Raw genomic sequence first — 17,190 nt, forward strand, 5'->3', positions numbered from 1 at the left:
GTGGGATCTGCACGCAGTTGCAACAGGAGGCAAGGGAATGGACATGATGACCTCTTTATTGAGTCTTTAGGTCAATAAAACCTTTTATAGGTTCTGAGTGCTCAGCACAGGATGACACCAGGATGGGGGGTTGCTTATGTTTCGCTTTGTTTTTTGATCTGGGGGGTGGGTTGTTAATAAAGACAGAAGAAAAAAGAAAAGAAAGGACAGAAGGAGGACAAGAGGGAAGGAGAGAGGAAAGGAAAGGAGCAAGAGGGAGAGAGAGAGGGCGGGGAGGGGAAGAGATGGAAGGGGAGAGAAGGAGAAAAAACGCCCAATCTTTTCCTCTTTTAAGTCCGTAGGGAAGTTTATTTGTTTTAAATCGTCTTATCTCCAACACTTGTTTCTCCACCGGTTGGTGGAGGGGTCTGTAGAGCGAGGCTGGTTTTTCTCCCGGTGACAACAGAATTGCAGGCTCCATAAACGGCCCAGGTGCCTGGGTGGAGGAGGGAGATGGGTGTGAGCTGAAGGCTCCGGATGCCTCTTGCTGCCCTTTTCCCATCCACCCTCACCTCAGGGCAGCCTTCATCCAGCCCCAGGCCCCTGCGGCCCAGGACAGGGGATTCGGCTGTCCAACCTCTGCGGGAGGCTCCAGCCAGCTCAGTCTCCCTCCGGCCCCCTCCTGCCTGCCCCCGAGGCCTGCTCGGCCCCTCTCCTTGAGAGCCTGCCTGATGCCAGCCCAGCCAGAGGCCTCCCCTCCCCAGGGCGGTCTCCCCCACCTCTGAGGGGCCTCTCCAGGTGCTGCCTCTTCCAGGACGTCTCTCTTGATACCCTACTCTCCCTACTTCACTCATCCATGTTAATCCTTTCGGCGCGTATTGGAGTCCCTGAGAGGTGACAGGGATAAGAGATAAGGGCCTGGGGAGCTCAGAGTCCAGTGGAGAAAACCAAATGTCAACAGGCAGGAAGAGCTGTTCAGGGTGGTTTCAGTTTCACTCCAGACTATCACCTAATATCTGATGCCAGTGAGATGGGATAGTTGCTGTGTGCCAGGCACCGTGCTGACGTTTCACATCGAGGAGCTCATTTAATTCTGGAAACAGCTCCCCAGGTGGGCCTCTCCCCTCCCTGTGCACAGAGGCCTGTTTGCCCGCCTCTCGGCTCAGGAGGGTCGGTCCTAAGTGCAGACCCAGGCAGTCTGGGCCAGAGGCTGAGCTCCCCACTGCGCGCTGCTCGCCCACAGCCTAGGGCTGTTTCCACACACCCTCAGGCTGCCCCCACCCCTCACCCTGCGGAGTGCCCTGTGACAGTCCCACTGTGTGCCCGCTGCTGGCCCAGGGCTGAATGCCCGTCTTGGAGAGAAGTGACGGCCATGGGCCCTGCCTGCCCGCCTCCCGAGCCCTGGCCTGCTGCCTGTGGTCCTCTCTCTGTGCCGAGTGGGCGTCTCTCAAGCCAGACTGTCAGTCAGCACCGGGCCCTGCATGTGCCACGGAGGCCAGCCCTCACACTGGGAAGGGGGGGCGGTGCTGAGGGCTGGCAGAGTGCCAGTGTCGGAGGTGGTGGGCAGGAGCTCTGCCCGTAATGACCCCGAGGAAAGCACTGATCCCCCCAAATGGCCTCCCCAGCATCCAACACCCCCCCCCCCCCGGAAGTTTGTCTCAGGAAGTAAATATCCTACTAGCCCACTTCAAGCCTCAGTTTCCTCAAGGCCCAGAGAGGCTGGTGAGAAGCAGACCTCATCCCAGGGATTGGGTGGGGATTTGCCCCTCGAAGCTCAGGTTATGCCTCTCCCCGGGGTCCTAATCAGACTCAGCAGTGCAGGGGGCGTCCCAGGTCTGAGACATAGGAAGGGAAAGAAAGGGGGAAAGAAACTTAATACATAGAAAGAAAGAATTGGGAGCAACAGGGGTGCATTGGCACTCAGTGTGTATTGAGTACCTACTGTGTGCTAGGCACCATGCTGACCTTGGGGATGGAAGGCCCAACCTTCAAAGAAATCTTGAAGCTTGTTGTAGCTGGTGGTAGCCTGTGGGTCCCCGAATCCAAGGGGAGAGTGGGTGGGGTGACCCTTCCCCGAGTCAGTTTGGCTCAGCCCCCGGAGGGGCAGGGTCAGAGGACCAGGACTGTGTCCGAGGCCCCAGGCCCCTGAGGCCCTCACCTCCTGGCCCAGGGCAGCAGGATCCCAGCCTGGAACCTGTTGCGGGAGTCAGCTCCTGTCTGAAGTTAACCTGGGAGGAGGCGCCATGCAGTGGTCAGTGCAGGTCTAACCCAGAGGGGACTGCCTGACCCCCACCCAGCAAGCCTAGTGCCGTGAGCTGGTGCTCCTTCAACGCCAGCCGTGTCCTTCCCTGTGGGAACAGGGACAGGCAGGCCTCACCATGGAGGCTCCGCCTACCTCACGAGGCTCCTCATCGGCCTAGAAGCCCTTCCAGAGCTGATGCCAGAGCCAGTGGCCTCCCCTGTCCCTGTCCAAGCAGCCGCTGGGAGGAAGGTATGGAGCTGGGAGGAGCCCAGCCAGAGTAAGGCCTTCTCAAACCAGGCCCTCCTGTCTCCCTGGCTGCCAAAGTCTGCAACAGGCCACCCTGAGCCCAGGGCTCCCTCTCGGGCCTGCAGCCTGAGCCCCAAGGGCATGTGCATGTGGGGTTTGCATGCTGCATGTGTGCCTGCCGATTCACACACGTGTGTGCACCGGTGCCCGTGCAGGCTTATGAATGCAGAGGCCCTGAACTGCAAGACTTGGCCTCCTCTTACTTCCAAAACCACAAGGCTGCTGGCCAGCCTCAGGTCCCGGTTTCCTCAAGGACCAGAGAGGCTGATGAGAAACAGACCCGACTGAGCTGCCTTCGGGCGTGGGTGGCCCAAGTGTGGGAACCTGTGCGTCTGAGGGTTTCCCCTCTCCTGGGATCGCAGTGGCCTCAGACCATCCAAGGGCCCTCTCGGGGCCTCCCCTGTCAGGGATGCAGAGAAGCGATCCATGAGGCCAGAGTCCAGGGCTGCCAGCCTGGCCTGAGGTGAGCTGGTGAGGCCTCTGCCAGGGATGCCACCCACCCGCCTGCCTGCCCTCCCACCATTGCCAGGCCTCTGGAGGGAGGCCAGAAGCACTGCCTGCTCCTGAGTGGGTGCGAGGGAGAAGTGGCTAAGGGGAACTCTTCTCCCCTCAAAGGAGTGGGGCTCCCCTGCCCAGCGTCTTCGAGGGTGCACTGGGAGGGGGCGGGGGCCGAGGGTCTCTTAGGTCTGGGTTTCTCAGATCTCCTACATCAAAGTCCCGAGAGAGGTCATGGTAGGGGGCTCACTGAGAATGCAGATTCCTGGGGTTGTCCCCACCTCCCAAGAAATCCTGACTGAGCAGGCCTTGGTGGGTTAGAACATCTCCATTGGCAAAGGGCCTCAGAGGACCCAGGCTGGCACAATCAGAGCAAAGTGCAATATTTGAGAGATCACGTTTTAGAGACCTGAGTGGGAATCTTCTCAATTTCTCCCCGTCCCTAAAGGGGGGTTAATGATACGACTTCATAGAGATAATGTCACATCATAGATGCTTAACACATGGTAGAAACAATAACAGCAAAAATGATAATGGCAGTGGCTGACCTTCACCCAGCACTGGCCATGTGCCAAGTCCTTTCTGCCATCACAGGACTCACACCCGGAAGGCCCGGTTGGGGTATGAATGCGGGGCCCTGCTGTCCCCTTCCTTATACTAGTAAGTGACAGACAAGAGAGGCCTCTGGGTAGGCTGTGGGCTCTGGGCATGGCCCACAGTGGTCCCTGTTCACCGAAAGCAGCATTCCCAGAAGCCCCTTCTCTCTTGGGACATGCAGCCCCGAGTCCCCAGGAGCCAGACCTGCTTTCCTCCCGGCTAATTGGCTAATCGTTTGCTGCCTTGATAGCTGAGGTCTAGACATGACGCTCCTGGGGCCGGGCCAGGAGCTGGGCCCTCACGCTGGCCTTCTCTCTGGCTGGCCCAGAGCAGGGAGGGATTAGCATGCAAGCTGGGTTTGCTCACCTAATTCTTTATCGGGGCCCTGTCCTCAGACAAGGGAGGGCAGCCGGCTTTTTTCCCAGGAAAAGAACCCTGGGAGGCCTCTGGAGAGAGGGAGGGAGGGAGATAGAGGCAGCTCTCCCTGAATCCCTCCATCCCTCCATCCCTCCATCCCTCCATCCCAGCTTATCCGCCCCTCCCTCCCCAGGGAGTGCAGATGCTGGAACCGGCTCAGCTCACCCTGAGCCCCTGGTGGGAGCTGACCTCAAACAACCTTGCTTTTCAGACTGGAAAGTTCACTGAGGGCTGATGGCTGATCCAACCATTAAATGAGATGGAGCCCACCTTGAACCTGGGTCTCCATACACTCAACTCTGGTATCTTAGACGTCACCTCCTGGCAGCGGGGCAAAGACAGAGAAAGAGCTCAATGGGTCCCACTCTGGGGTCCCACTGGCAGAGCAGCCAGGAACATAGGCTGTGGGACATGCCCCCCGCCCTCTCCTGGGGAGAGGAGGCAAGGGGACAAGGTAAGAAGGATCTGGCTGCTCAGGGAATTAACTCCCATGGGGAGGGGTGGTTTGGGCCACAGGTGACACCAGAGACTCCAGCAGGGAGGCCTCTGAGGAAAGGCAGAAAAGTGGGGCCTTAGCCCAGAGAAGAGAAGGTGAAGGGACTGGGTCTGTTCTAAGCCTCTCCATGAGTCACTTTGTTTATTAGATCTCATTATGTTAACAACCCCAGGAGGTCCATATTATAGTTCCCATCTTACAGATAAGAAAACTGGAGACCAGAAAGTCTTTAGAACTGGCCCAAGTCCACACAGTGGCAATGGACAGAGCAGGGAGCAGCCTGCCTGGGCACCCAGTCCTGGCGGGTCCCGGGTCACTCTTCCAGGCTGCGGACAGGTGGAAGGAAGCATCCTTCCCCATCCTCCCACCCTACCCCCAATCCGCTGAATGCAGGACTCAGCCAAGAATCCGAGCCTCAGCTCCCAACCCGTACCAGCCCTCACTTCCCATGCCAGGAGCTGCTCAGTCTCCCCTGCCTTCTGAGCACCCCCCTCCCCCATTGCCTCTGCCAGACCCCCAGACCTTGTATTTGACAAGATGCGGGGCATTGGGTCACGTGGGTGGCTACTTGGGTGGCAGTCTGATGCGGGGCTTAGCCTGGGCTGCAGCTTTACAGGGCTCTGGCTTCGAAACCCAGCTCTCCGAGGCAACCATCTGTGCCTCAGTTTCCTCATCTGTAAAGCGGGACTAATAACAATACCAACTTCAAAGGACAGTAAAGATTTAAAGGGTTACTGAAGGCAAAGGGTTCACCCAGAGCGGGGTCCAACGAGGCTCGGAATGTGTGCGCCCCTTCTCTGAGGTCACGGAGCGAACCAGCGGCAGTTAGAACCAGAACTTCAGAGCTGGGAGATTAAGAGTGAGGCCCACGTTAGGGGTCACCCCACACCAGGTCCCTGGACGCACGGTCCAGTGCTCCCGTTCCTTGGCCATGAACTCACAGGGTCCCCACGGTTGTCAGTGCTCAGAGCCAGGTCCTGGGGAGGCTGAACAAGGACACCTTCTCTTGCCGGCCCTTCCAGCCCTCGCACCCCCTCAGAAACTGTCTCCACCTGACCACGGTGGTCTGTCTCGGGTGTGGAGCTGTTGCAACAGGCGCCTATTGTCTGCCGGCCTGAGTGCACCTGTAGTGCCTTGTCCCAGCCCGGTGAGTCAGCTCTTGGCAGGCCACGGGGCAGCCACTCCACATCATCTTAAGCCTGAAAGAGGACCTTTCTTTTCACGTTCCTCCTCCTTCCTCCCTTGAGCTCCATGAAGTGGTCGTCTCCGCAGGGCAGCAGGGAACAGTGTTCTCTGCCAAGGTTTCTTGAGCCTCCTTGGCCAGGAGACAGGGTGGGGCCTCAGAAACAAAGAGAAGGCAGCCTAGGGCTGGCCAAAGCCCCTGATTGCTCTAGGGCACTGCTCGTGCCCCCAGACTCCCTGCTTCCGGTGCGGGTCCTGAAGTCAGGGCAACTACCATCCGGGCTGAGAGCTGAGATCCAGAGGCTTCTGAGAAGAGTAAAGCTGTTCCAGACAAGTGTCTGACAAACTTTAGAACTTCACTCGTTGGTTCCCCCCCACCTGAATCTGCTCTTACCTTACTGTGCTCGTATGCTTGGTTATCTAACTTACACGTGTACTAAAGGAATAAAATCAGAATGGGAAATAGGTTATTAAGGATAGTCTCTTGGACAGCAGAAGGTCTCAGGTGGTGAAGACACAAACAAAAAGTAAACCGAAGAACTGAAAAACTAAATTGGGAGAAGGCAAGGGAAATGGCACACCCCAGCTCCCAGGGCCGTCACTGTGGTCCAGTTACAAACAGCAGGGGGTATTCTTCATGGGACCCTGAGTGTTCAGTGGGAAGCTGGATTATGGACAATCTCAGTTTAAGAAGGTTTGAGACTGTGATGCATTTTTTACAAGGATTTTTTAAAGAACATGATTTCATACTTCTTTATGGTTTTGACATTTAAAAATTAAGTAAATGAGAGTTAATAATGGCAGACTAAGTGATTTAGGCCAATGCTCCTACTGAGGACAACTAGAACAGCTGGAGAAAATATTTTAAAAATATGTCTGAAGGCCTCAGGGAGCTAACAAGAGAGTGAAGCATTTCTGGGTCATGTCTAAGACCTAGGGAAGAAAGAGTGGCATTTGGGACAGTTTCCCCCTGAGGGTGTTTGCCCATTCAGAGGGGGTCAGCTAAGAGTCCAAGAAACAGGACATGGATTGGAGTTCCGGCCTTATCAAGGGATGGGACTTAGTGAACTCTCTCTTTTTTAGGAAACACCCCCAAAGGTCTGTATCCTAGAAGTTAAGGATCAGAAGTAGATGGCTCAATTTTCAATCACTGAGCCCTTAAAATTGAAGTTGGGGATTCTGTACTATTAGTGACCCAGACATCTGTCAGGTACAATGTGAATCCTCTTTGAAGGAAGGTATCGTCATTCTAGGCCTCAGATTATTTCTATGAGCAAGTCCTTAAATACAATGTCCAACACATAATCGAAAATGCCCACATACATGAGGAGTCAGGTAACCTAATTTTTAAAACATCAGAAACAATAGACAATAGAAACAGACCCATAAAGGCTGCATGCATTAGAGTTACCAGGAAAGATTTAAAGTAACTACACTTGCTATATTCCAAGAGATTGCTGTGATTACTATTGCTGCATTAAAAATTACCCCAGAATTTGGTGATATAAATAACAATTTTGTTGTCTTATGATCTTGTGGGTTAGGAATTTAGGAAGGGCTCGGCTGGGCCGTTCTCACTCCATGTCTCTCATACAGTTGCTGTCAGAGGTCAGCTGGGGCTGGGCATCCACGACAGCTCCCTCACACTGCTGGCAGTTGCTGCTGGTCATTGGCTGGGAGCCCAGCTGGTGCTGTTGACCAAGCACCTCTGTATGCCCTTTCCCGCATGGCATCTCAGGGTTCTTGGACATCCTCCATGGCAGTTGGCTTCTTTCAGGCTGAGGGTCCCGAAGCAGTGAGGCCGAAGATGCAGGGCCTTCTCTGACCTAGCCTCAGCTGTCAGGCAGCATCACTTCTACTAAATTCTACTGAGCACAAGGAAGTGACTAAAGCCACCCCAGATTCACAGACCTCTCCCTGGTACCTCTTAAAGTGAGGAATGTTAAAAAAATTTGCAGGCAAATTTTGAAACTTTCACAGAGATAAAAGAGTTAAGCTTCTATGATGAGCAAATTCCAGGGGATTGACTATCTTTTCTGAACAATAAGATATTCTAGACTCTATCCAACTGAACTGTGCATCACCCCCAGAAGGATCTCACAGCCTGTGTGGGCCATGTCACAGGACTATCTCCACAACGCAGCACACGGCTAGAGATGGTCAAGGTGCAGGGGGTGCCCCAACTCCACATCCACATTCACAACGGCTCCCGGCCTCCACCCCTCCTGAGGCCTCTGCTTTCCTCACAAAAGTGGCAAGGAAACCGCTAAGGAAGCCCAAGAATATTAAAGGCACGCGGGCAGAACTGGAAATGCGCTCAGGTGGATGTGTCCACCCTGGGGCTTCCCGAACCTGGCTGAGGCTTGGCACCCCTGCTAAGATGGAAGTCTCAGACAGGGAGAAGACATTCACAACTTCAAAACCTGCCAGGGATTAAAACTTGAACTAGTCAAGGAACTCCTGTTAATCAAGAAGAATGGGACAGGAAATCCAATAGGAAAAAATGACCCCCCCAAAAAATATGAACAGACATGTCACAAAAAAGGAAGTGCCACGGCCAAGTATATGAAGAGATACGCAAGTTCACTAGTCATCAGAGAGATGGAGAGAGGTGCATACTTCAAACAACAGGATACCTCTCCACACCCAACGGAGTGGAACAAATTAGAGAGGTGGATTATACCCGACGTGGGAAGATGAGACTCTGTGCCCTGCAGGTAGGAGGATAAGCTAACCCAGGCACACCTCGGAGGCTGTGGTACAGTTCTAGACAAGCACAATAAAACGAGCATCGCCATAAAGGGCGTCGGAATAGTTGTGCTTGCCTTCAATTTGCAAAATGTAACATCTATGAAGCATGAGAAAGCAAAGCGCAATAAACAAGGTATGCCTGCATATCCATTCCAAGAGCAGTCATCTGGCTGTATTTAGTGAAACTAATTATGGATACACCCTGCATCCCAGAACCCCACAAATGGGTATATAGCCTGCAAAAATGATTCTACTAGGCAGAAAGAGGCCATGTACAGGGTGCCCATGACGACCACGTTTAGGGTAGTGGGGAGTTGGAGGCAGCCTTAGTGTCCATACCTGGGGGAATGGATAAGTAAGATGCTGTGGCTTCCTTCCAAGTAGCCGTTAGGAACAAGCCAGGTGATCATACAAGGATGCACAGATCTCAGCAGCAGTAGTGAATGAAAAAACTGAAAAACATGCCTGGCCGGTGTAGCTCAGCAGTTGAGCATTGAGCCAGGAACCAAGAGGCTACCAGTTTGATTTCCGGTCAGAGCACATGCCTGGGTTGTGGGCTCGATCCCCTGTGGGGGGCGTGCAGGATGCAGTCGATCGATGATATTTCTCTCTCATTGATGTTTCTATCTCTCTATCCCTCTCCCTTCCTCTCTCTCTAAAAATCAATAAAATACATATTTTGTAAAGTGAGAAACAGGAGAGTGACAGCATAAAATCATTTATATAGTTATAAAACATGCAGAAAACAACACAGCCCACTACACAAAGAAGATGCATATCTCAAGACCTATGTAAGCAAGTGTGTAGAATGAGGGTCTGGGGGCAGGGGCTTGGAAATTGTGGGGAGTAGGAACGGAAATCAGGAATGAAGGGAAAAAATAGAAAGAAAAGTAACATTAAAGGTTTTTTTTTTAACTGACCATTCATGATGGCATACTGTGAACTGGAGTATAAGTAGTTCAATCATCTTCATCTGCGGTGAAAAATAAATAAGTAGAGCAGATTTCTCAACTTTGACTGCAGAGATTCAGCTTCAGTAGGCCTATAGTGAGGCCAAAAGTACAGGTCCCAGAGGCTCTGTGAATGCCTCCGCAGCATCCTAGTAGCTGTCATCAGTGAGTACTTGAATACATCCAGTGACATGGAGCTCATTCCTGTACTAATTATTAGAAAGTACTTCTTATGATATTATATCGTTAAATTATATAATATGTTTATTCTATTATGTTAATCAAATTATATTTATTATATTATATTATTCAGTCCTAATGATTAGAAAGGTCTTCCTGGGGCCAAAATTCATCTCCTTGTACCTTTCCAACTATTGATCCAAGTTCTTTCCTTTGGAGAGAATAAAATTAAATAAAATAGGTCCCTCCTGCTTCCGCATGCTAGCCCTTCAATGACCCTCAATGTCTTCAGCACCTCCGTGTCTATCGATAAAGTTTTCCCCCTCCACTCCACTTCCACTCTAGCCAAGTTGTCCCCTCAGTTCTGATCTAGCTGTTTCTCCTCAAATGTGGCTCCTTCAGAGAGGCCCTGCACTCTGGGGACAGCCTGAACAGCTCAGAGTGCAGCAGGACACACACCTCCTTCAGCCAGGGTCCTATGCTCCTGTTAATAGGACCTCGGATTACAGTTGCTTTTTTTTTTCTTTTTAAACAATTCTCACTGAGTTTATGGTCAGCCAAACGTCTAGTTTTTTTTTTTTTATTTCCAATAGAATTCTTATGAGGTCTGCTCTGTCCATTGCTCCCTATGTACACACACACACACACACACACACACACACACACACACACACACACACACACATGTATGTGGCATAAATAAAAGCACAAAAGATACAATGTAAAGCAAGATCCCAGTCACCTATTTGGCTTCTTGTGTATCCTTTGGAGATCATCTGTGCATAAATATATATGCGCATTCCTGACTCAAAGAGAAGCACGGTCCACCCTGTCAGAGCCTACTGCCGTGCGCCTGGCTTCTCTGCGTAACCCTCTCACTGGGAGGACTCTCCTTCTCAGTGTATGTCCTTGCCTGGTTCTTTGTATCAGCTTGTGGCCTTCCATTGTGTATCTACCCACGGTGTTCACCCATCCCAGCTGGTGGACGTTCCGGTTGCTTCCAGCCCTTTGCAGCATCTCTGACCGTGCTGCTGGGACTGCCTTTGCACATAGCCATTCCATCCATGTGCCAGCATCTCTGTGGGATCAGCTCCCATGTGCCTTTTGACTTAGATTTTGTTTCCACCCCAGAGCTGGGCTTTGCCATTTCTGCTCCTGCTGCTCTCCCTCGTTGGTTTTGCCCATTGTCACAGGCATTGGCAGGCAGATTTGAATCCCCTTAGGGCTGCTGAGCCTGTTCCTCCCGGCTGCGGGTCATCTGCGAGCAGGGAAGGCAGCCTCTCAAGCCTCCATTCAAGCCATTGGCAAAAATGCCCAGGGTGATGGGGCCAGGACGAGGTCCCTGGAGAATCCCAGGTGTCCATCCATCAGCTGTGACCACAGGCTGTGCCCACTGTTGTCAGGGAGCCAGCCTCACTAGGGTACCCAACAGGGTGTCACCCTCCTGGTGGAAACCCGCCCGGCCGCCTCCAGCGGCCCTGCCTCCCGGAGAGAAGGAGAGCTGAGGCAGGTTGGCGTGGCATCCTGTGCTCTCAGTAGACCCGTTGGAGTCTGGAGAGGAACTCCAGGCTATGTGGTCAGCAGAGCTGGGACCCCGTTCTGCCGGTTGCTAGTTGTGTGGCTTTGGACAAATTGCTGACACCTCAGTTTCTTCACCTGCCAACAGGTGGAAACAAAACCCACCTCTCCGTGTTTGTGACTATATGGAATTACCTGTCTGCAGTAGGGTTCTACTGCTATCTACCTGTCGGTCTGTCTGCTGGTCAGTCTGTCTTCCTTATCTGGGATACGCATGCTTAATAATCCACTCCCAGGCGATTGGCTTCAAGCTCGGAAGTCTGTCATTCCCAACCAGACTCTTCCCACTTTTAAACACGAGAACATGGTCGGCCCCGCTCTGGTGTTCTGTCCTCGCTTCACAGCAGAGTCTGTGCTCCAGAGAGGAAACTCCCTGTGGCCCCAGACTTCAGCCCCATGAACGTGGCCAGTTCCTCCCTAATCCCGCCTGTCTTTGCTGGGACTGCCTCGCTCTGCTCGGCTTTGGTCTGTCCCCCTTGCGGAGAGAGTCGGGCCTATTTCTGGCTCCCACTAAGACAAAAGAGAGTGCCATCGAGGTTTTCATCCCTGAGATCAGCGCTCCTCCTGCCTCAGCGTCGTTACTCTCTGCGGGGTGAGCCAGGCACTGGTATTAGGCCCAGAGCTCCCTTTACCAGATTTTGAATAAGGACTTTCAGCCCTCTCTCCACCCCCAGCGCCGCCAGAAGCTCACCCTCCTCCCTCCACTCTGGCCTGGCGTGGAAAGGGCCGCAATCCCGCCCTGCACCTCTCGACGCCTGCCAACGTGTGAAGCCCTTTCCTGGAGTCCAGGATGCCCGGCACCCACGGGCCTGCTTCCCTGGGCTCACTGCGAAGCCAGCATTCACAGCGACAAAGCCACAGGCAGCCGGTGCCCACACGAGCAGGGACCCGTTCACCTTGGCCAATCACGTGTTCCGGGCAGGCTGTGGGCCAGGCCCTGCACTAGGCACTGGGAACACAACGGAATACGACCTGGCTCCTGCCCTGGAGGAGACACGAAAAGACCTAGCGCCTCCCTCCCCCCCACCCCCCACCCCCATGGCTGGTTGTAAATGCTGCACGCGTGAGGCCGTGGGGCGGCCGCTTCTGCAGGTTTTCTCTCTGCCAATTTCACAACCTCTATCAGGAGTGATCGGCCCGTCCTGCCAGCTCTGGGTTCTGAGACACGGAGAACCTTGGTCTGATGGCACAGCCTGAGCCTGTGGCCCACAGGCATCACTTCTGCCCTCAAACATCTGAAAGGGAAGCGAACAGGAGGTAGGAGAGGTAGGCAGAGCCAGGACTCAAACCCCGCCCAGGTTCTTCCTATTGTTCCATAAGCACACTGCCCACGGGCCTCACTCCCCGCCCCTCACCCACTCTGTCCTGCTGTTCTCAGGAAGGAGAACAGTCAGGCACGCGGTCTGCGCTTGATAAATGTGAGTTGCTGCCATTGTCGTTGTTATCATTGGTATTATTACTCGGCTCTAGGACAGCCCCCACCACTGCCCGAGGTTGGGGTCATTTGGTTGAGATCCACAAACCCACTGCCCTGTGTGGGGGTGTAAGGCAGCTCCCCACAAGGGGTCATTCCTCCTGTGTGGCTCAGGGAGGAAGGAGATGGACCTCAGAGGAGACACGGAATTTCAGGAGGTGGGAATCCTGACACAGTTCAGCCCCGGAAGGGGCTGGGTATCTGTGCTGTGTGTGTTGGGGGGAGGGGGGAGACATACACTGAGTGGCCAGATTATTATGATCTCTGAACGCACAATAATCTGGCCACTCAGAATGTGCGTGTGCGTGTGTGTGCATGTGTGTATGTGTGTGTGTGTGTGTGTGTGTGTGTGTGTGTGTGTGTGTATTAGAGGCCCGGTGCATGAATTCGTGCATGGGTGGGTCTGGCCAGCCTGGCCAGGGGGAGGGGACATGGGTGGTTGGCCGGCCTGCCTGCTGGTCGAACTCCTGGTCAAGGGGACAATTTGCATATTAGCCTTTTATTATATAGGATATACACTGAGTGGCCAGATTATTATGCGTTCAGAGATCATAATAATCTGGCCACTCGGTGTATAATGTGGCTCTGTCACAGAAATGCCAGCCAGGAGCCAGCACAGACATCCGGCAGGAGACCCCAGTGGAACAGGAGTAGACCAGGCCTTGTCAGCCACACCATCTTAAAGGCCTGGTTCTCTGGGTGTATTTGAAAAAGTAGCAGAGACCAGGTGGCATTTCCTTACCGTCCCATTGCCCATCAGGGTAAAAAAAAAAAAATGCCCCCAGATTCTTCTCTGCACCCATGTTTGCTCTGTGGCCAAAGTCCTGGCAGAGGCCAACCAACTCCTACAGGATCGGATTCCTCCTACCTCTCTGCCCTCATCTGTACTACTCCTACCTCTCTGCCCTCATCTGTTACTATTCCTACCTCTCTGCCTCATCTGTATTACTCCTACCTCTCTGCCCTCATCTGTTACTACTCCTACCTCTCTGCCCTCATCTGTACTACTCCTACCTCTCTGCCCTCATCTGTTACTACTCCTACCTCTCTGCCCTCATCTGTTACTACTCCTACCTCTCTGCCTCATCTGTATTACTCCTACCTCTCTGCCCTCATCTGTTACTACTCTTTCTCTCATCCTATGCTGGCTGCTCTGCTGTCCCTCAAAAAAGCCAGCTCTGCTTCCACCCCAGGGCCTTTGCACGTGCTGTTATCTCTCATGGAATGTTCCCCCCCGGTTATGCACACCGCTCCCCTTTCAGGTCTTTTCTTAAATGTTACCTTCTCAGTGTGGCCTTGCCTGACCTCCCTATTAAAATTTCTCACTCCCTTATACCCACACTCCTATTGTTCACCCCTTCTTTATTTTCCTGTAGAACACTTACCACCCTCTAATATACTTACTCCGTTTAATATTTTAACCCTCCACTAGAATGCCAGCTCTGTGAGGTCAGGCCCTCTGTCACTTTTGCTCACCGCTGTCTCCTTAGTGCCTAAAACAAAGCCTGGCACGTCCTAAGTACTGAGTGAATGACGCTGAGCAGGAGAGGGAGGGCCCCCCCAGAGACCTACATACCCCAAAGAGGCCTCCGCACAGATGGGGTGGCAGGAGGCCAGTAAGTCCTGCTGGGGGCTGACATGCAGCCCCGGGAGCACGTGAAGGGAAGAGCTGCGAGGCAGGATGACAAGTAGAGAGCCGGTGGGGTCGTGCCCCTTACCCCCTCAGGGACACCTCATTCTGGCTGCAGTTCGCTGTGTCTGTGTTAGGGGCTGAGAGGGAGCATCTCCCCAAACGCCACGCGACTCTCATCTCCTAAGGAAGCTGCCCTGGCTCATGCCACCTGACCCTGGGCTGGCTTTCACTCCAGCACACTCTCCCACCCCCAGCTTTTCAGCCTCAGCTTGGGGAGACATCCCCAGAATGAAGCAAAGAGGAATGGAATGAGGCGAAGGGAAGCTGCCCTAACTGGGCACCGACTAGGTGCCAGGCGACTTTCACGCACTATCACTGCAGCAGCCCATTTCACAGGTAAGAAACCGAGGCCCAGAGAGATTATGTAACTTGCCTGGAGTCATAGAACTAGCAGCAAGGGAGCAGCACTCACCCCCTTGCATTACTGCCTACCCTGGGGACAGTGGGAAGAACGTTCTAGGCCTCGTTGGAAGAGGGTAGAATCTGTGATCCTGTGGAGGGGTCTCTGTGGGGCAGCACCAGCTGTCAGGTGGGCTGAGGGGACCTGGGCCCCCGGCTATGCTGCTGCCACTCCAGTGCCAGCCATGGGGTGAATGCCCCACCCCGGGGCGGGGGGCGGGGGGCAGCGGGAGCTCCTCAAGGCCATCTCAGGGGTCAGGGACAGTTTGCCTCAGCTCCTGCTGGCTGTCAGCTCCCTCTGCTGGACCCAGCCCCGAGGACGGGCTCAGACACAGGGACGCCGCTGTCTGTCTGCACTTGGGCTCTGGCAGCCCCGCCCTACGGCGTGTGGTGGTCACACCCTAGTGACCACCTGCCGGGCCCCCCAGTGTCTGGGGAAGGGATCCTCCAAAGGATCTGTCCTGAGTGACCTGGAGGCCTTACACTGGAGGAGAGGACAGGGGAGGGGATCCAGCCACCGCCTCCACCACGCTCAGCTGACACAGCCCCTGTGTCCCCTCCATCGGGCAGGAGGCTCCCTGAGAACAGGACTGTCTCTCCCATCAGACTGCTAACTCCCGAGGGCCCGGGCTCTGCCCTCCCCCTCGGGCTGGGAGTGGTCCGTGGGCAGGGGCTGTCTCCCCTTCGGAGGGGGAGCTCCTGAGTTGCACCACTGCTCACCTGTGATGTCCACCCAGCACAGCCCCCCAGGCACCCTGGGGCACCTTCTCAGCAGCTTGGCCACTCCCAGCCCCCAGGCACCTGTCCCTGCCACTCTCCCCGCTCGCCGGGCTCTCCCTCTCCCCTGTCAGAGCTGTGCTGACACCAGGCAGTGCTGGTTAGTGCCACCCTGACCTCAGCAGCCCCAGAGGTGGTGCAGCGAGCAGCCTAAGAGCCATGCCAGGGATGGGACGTGACTGGCCCCCTGAACTCAGCTGAGGCTTGACCATGAGGAAGGCGATACCTCGGGGAGGCGGAGTGACCAGTGACATCAGCGTACGTGACTGTCAGCCCAGTTTTCCCCGCTGCCCTCCACCCCTCCCATCCGCAGCGCCTGCCGCGCACGCTGACTGACCTTCAGCTCGCTGGCACAGGCCTCTCTACGTGCCCACCCCAAGGACAGGGGTAGTACCCGGGGGGGAGGACACTGTTCTCTGACTCCTTGTTGTCTAAGTGAGTATCCAGGGGACAGAGGAGGCCACAGGCCCCAGCCTGGGCCTCTGGGGCAGGAGCCAGCCACTTCCTGGGTGACCCTCCTCATTGGCAGCCCTGCCCTGAGGGAATTGATCGTTCTCTTGGCTCCACTAAATTTTCCTCCTGAGTGCCTGGCTGGCTTCCAGTGAGTGGAAGCCAGTGTAGAGGGCACCTGGCTCCCCACCCCAGGCCTGCTGACGGAGCAGCCAGGCCTGCATCCCCGTGGGAGCAAAGGCCTAGCCAGAATGGGCAGGGCCAGCTGTCCCTGAGAGGCAAGTTCAGCCACCTTGAATGACCACCTCTTGTCCCTGAGGCGAGAATCCTGTTGCTGCAATCGCTCTTCTCACGTGGCCCCCCTCGACTCCCACACAGGAGGCGCCAGGTCCAGGGCTCAGCATCCAGACATAGCCCCCAGGAGGGGTAGACCAGCTAGAGACACCCAAAAACTAGGCCAGTGGCTGCCGAACGCGTTTCACTGTGCACCCTTATTGTTGAGCGTGTATCGATTCTTTAAAATTATGTACAATAAGGCCCACACTGCAGCTAGCCTGAGGTATAATACTAGTTTGGGCAAGAAACAAATCATCAGAACAGCAAGGCATCTGACAGGGATATCCGGGAACAAGAACACCCAGGGAGTCTTGATAAGCTCCCACAGATCCCTCGGGGTGCGGAAGGCTGCGTGCACCCTGTGAGGAGACCGAGAGGGCCTTAGCTATCTCCTCATCCCGGGCTAAGCACTTAGAGAGTAAACGTTGGGACAGCTTTTTAAACTGCTTGAATCTTGAATGTGTTCCCCAACCCACACACAGATGCATTGGCAGAGGGTAGGAAAGCCTTACTGGGTCGAGGTATTTAAGCACAATTTCTGACCAACCATTGGCAGAACACTGAGCTATGCTGACCCGGGGCAATGCCTAGGAAGCCAGGCTTAAAAATAAAAACAAAAATTTAAAAAAGAAACTGAGCAGAGAAATCAGCAGCCTCACACTGTGAGGAAGACAGATTCCATAGAATTGGTCCGGGCAAGTTGCTACACAAACGACAATCCTGGTGGTGGTGGTGGTGGTGGTGGTGGTGGATCAGAATTCAGAATTGCTACAATGTGTTATCTAAAATGTCCAGTTTTCAACAAAAACTACAGGATGTGAAAAGAAACAGGAAAGTGTGATCCATTCAGAGCAGCTAAAGCAGTGAATAGAAACTGTCTCTGAGGGG

The 17,190-nt window shown here is 54.3% G+C and overlaps 1 long non-coding RNA gene across 2 annotated transcripts in view; it reads right to left on the bottom strand.

The window, feature by feature from the left end:
* Positions 1-332: 332 nt before the first annotated feature.
* Positions 333-17,190, bottom strand: part of LOC114226955 (uncharacterized) — a 31,805-nt gene continuing 14,947 nt past the window's right edge. Inside the window, exons 3-5 of one of the 2 annotated variants that reach the window (XR_003613046.2) lie at positions 1,666-1,814; positions 759-866; positions 333-475 (exon numbers count right to left, since the gene is read on the bottom strand). This is a non-coding gene — a long non-coding RNA (uncharacterized LOC114226955). The remainder of the gene's footprint in view (positions 476-758; positions 867-1,665; positions 1,815-17,190) is intronic. The other variant, XR_008557302.1, reaches the window with a different exon arrangement.

Source organism: Eptesicus fuscus, chromosome 10 (assembly GCF_027574615.1).
Source record: "Eptesicus fuscus isolate TK198812 chromosome 10, DD_ASM_mEF_20220401, whole genome shotgun sequence".
Lineage (NCBI taxonomy): Eukaryota > Metazoa > Chordata > Mammalia > Chiroptera > Vespertilionidae > Eptesicus > Eptesicus fuscus.